The following is a 3,231-nucleotide window of genomic DNA, read 5'->3' as shown; positions in this document are numbered from 1 at the left end:
ATCATTTTTCAAGCTTTAATTCTTGTGTCACACAGCGACGTGTCTCATTTACCAGAAGCGTTTCTGACTGACAGTCATTGTTAGTAATCATGTCACCGCAGCAGCTATTATCGGATCATTACGGTTTCCTAATAGTCGGACTCAATTACTTAATTTACGCTGCTCCGGAGGGAGGAGCGCACGCTCCTGCACGCTCCAGTCTCCATGGCTGTTTGCATATGCAGTGTGCAGCTGTGAAGACCAGAGATGGAGGAGAAAAAAAAAAAAAAAAAAGGCAGTGGGAGGGGAGACCACAATGGTGTGTGTGTGAGTGTGTGTGTGGTGGATGGGTGGGGGGGGGAGTTAAGTTTATTTGTACACAAAAATGGTGTATGTGTAGGCCCTGGACCACCCAGCTTGATCCTGTATCAGCTAACACTGAGAGACACCCCGCCCTCACACACACACACACACAGACACACACACACACGAACAAAAAAGAAAAAACTCACGAACAGGAGGAAGCCGACTCGCGCCTTCTCTCTTTCTTCTCATCTCCTCTTCCCCTTTGCTGTCACGAGATTTATTGCTCTCCCTCAGTGGAGATTTATTTTTTTCAAATTACAGGTCTGAAGTTCCTCAGTCACGAAGAGAGGGATGCTCTGGTGTGTGTGTGTGTGTGTGTGTGTGTCTGTTTTCTATTGTGTCTGTGGCATTGCATGAGTCATTAGACTCTTGCGGCCTGATTATGTGTGTGTGTGTTTGTGAGCGGGTCACAGATTAGGATGTTGTGTGTTTTTTTTTTCCCTGTTCTTCAGACAGGCTTGCTCACCCATTGGTCAATTCCTCAGACATGTCTCAAATGACTGTTATGTGGCGTCTTAATAGTCGCTCCTGACATGACTTTTATTTTACTGTGCTTCCTCTCACCAACTCTGGAAAGAGGTACGATCCTGCCTCTGTTCAGCGCTGCAGCAGAAACGAATGAACTTCTGGAAAGAAGTTCTTCTTTCACAGCAAAGCACAGACTAGTGTTTGGAATAACTGGACGTACAGCAACATCTTATTGTCTACGGGTTTCATGTATTTGCCAATCTTTTTTTCCACACCTTCATCCGCCCCAAAGTGCTTTATGTTGTTATCACAGTCATATAAAGGAGGCCGCTTTCATGCAAGGGATCAACTTCTTACTTTGGGTTTCAGCCTAAGTCCTGTTTACTGGAGGAACTAACTCCAGACAGACATGAGAGATGTATCCACAACAGCCTCCATTTAACATCAGCGTATCTCAGTTGATCTAATATACACACATATCAAAGCGGAACTTCAGAATACTGCAGGTTCAAGCCGTGTGTGGGCTTTATGGGTTGCGCTTTCGTCTCTATCTGTGATCTACAGTCTGTTGAAAGCATCGACAAATCCTGTGGATACAAATGTGGTCAGATAGCAAGAGTTATGTAAGTTTCCTGAAAGTGAGTCATAATATAGCTGCAGTCAGGACTTTCAAATGTAGCAAAAGATGTAGAAAAATCGACACGTGTTATAACAAATGAAACAAAATCCATGACTCGGCTTTTTAACCTTGCTCCAGTATTTTCAGGTAGCTTTCCCAGTTTATTCGCTTTTATACTTTTTGGTGTGTTCTACCAATTCAATCAATAAAAGCCGCAATCATCTCTCCAACAATCGCTCACCTTTTGACCGAGGCCGGCATTTGTTAAAGAAGAAGCCGTTCAGGTTCACCTGGTCTGCGGCCTTTTTTTCCTGACTGTTGACCTCTGCAGCAGTTTTACACTCTGACCTCTTTCCTCAACCACATGATGAGATTTGGCAGCCGGGTGCATTCGGGTGGAGGTTTGTATATTTATACAAAGACCCCAGAGCCCCACCGCCGGCCAAGCCCCCCCCCCCCCCCCCCCCCCCCCCCCCTGCACATGCGTGTGTTCGCCGGTGCACGTCCACGTGTGTGTGCAGCGCAGGCCTACCTGTGTGTGTGTGTGACCACTGTTAACGCCCCCTGTCGCATCGACCAATCGACACCATCTAGTGTGAATCCAAACGTGTGCACACACGCAAGCGCAACATGCATATTTGCTTTGCAGATCTGGAGATCTGATGTCAGGATGCATCACGCCGTCTCTTGGTCTCGGATTTTGGAGTTTTGTTGAGTTTTCAAACCTTCTATGAGAAGATTTCTTTTTCTTTTTTTTTTTTCTTTTTTGTTTTTTGTAAATATAATTTTGCATCCCAAACAAACCCATCTTGCACCAACGTGAAAAGAAGTGATGTGTGAAGTGAAACGTTGCCATGCACAGATTAGCATCAGCTGCCCTTTTTTGCTGGCAGCAAGATTTGTTTGAGCAAAGATTAAATGTAGCTTATAAATATGAGTTGTTTCAAACTTGCTGTGACATTTTAGAGTTTGTTTATTAGGTCAATAATATAAACTTGTGAGAGAGTTCTCTTTTTTTTTTTTTTTTTCCTGGATGTGGATGTGTGTGTGTGTGAAATGTGTGCAGAGTGAGACATAAAAGCTGACAGAGGTCTGGAGTTCAGCAGACTGCTTCTCATCAGGATCCGTTTGGAGTCTGGGAAATGGCTCAAAAACTGGCTGGCGGTGGTTCAAATGCCTGTCAGCATTTCATGCTTTTAGTCAAGACGCATGCATCAAATGACACTTCTGAACATGTTCCGCTGACACTATCTCGTGTCTCACATGTGCCTCCAGAACGCAGATTGATGGAAATAAGGCTACAGCTGGTTCGCAGCTTAAAGGTTGAGTTCAGTGAAATCTCAAAAGGCACCTGCAGCGATCAGGAAGATGCAGTTTGAACCTCAAAGGCCAACTTTTCACTGAGGCTGTCGGCCCGATACAAGAACAATAACATGACACGAGCTGTAGAAATGCTTCAAACAGCTGATTCACGAGCTCTAAAAAATTGTTTATCAATATAGTTTTTAAGTTAAATGAATGAAGCCTTAAGTAATCGTAGAAAAAAAAATGTCTCAGCAGAAATCATTTCATTTGTGAATACTGGTTGTTGGATCATCTGGAGGAATGATGTGCCGCTTCATAATTGATTACAGTTAGTAGCTACTCCTCTAAAAAGTCATGGAGTTCATGGACTCAATACAGAACCTCAGTTTGTACAGCAGAAGGAGACAGCAACTCTAAAACAGAACTATTGATTTTAGTGAAACTGTGACTGTATTGCCAGTTTTCTCAGTCATAATCATTAACTTAATGCAGTC

This window comes from Salarias fasciatus, chromosome 18, assembly GCF_902148845.1.
Source record: "Salarias fasciatus chromosome 18, fSalaFa1.1, whole genome shotgun sequence".
NCBI classification, from domain to species: Eukaryota; Metazoa; Chordata; class Actinopteri; order Blenniiformes; family Blenniidae; genus Salarias; species Salarias fasciatus.
Note: the sequence above shows the minus strand (reverse complement) of the source record.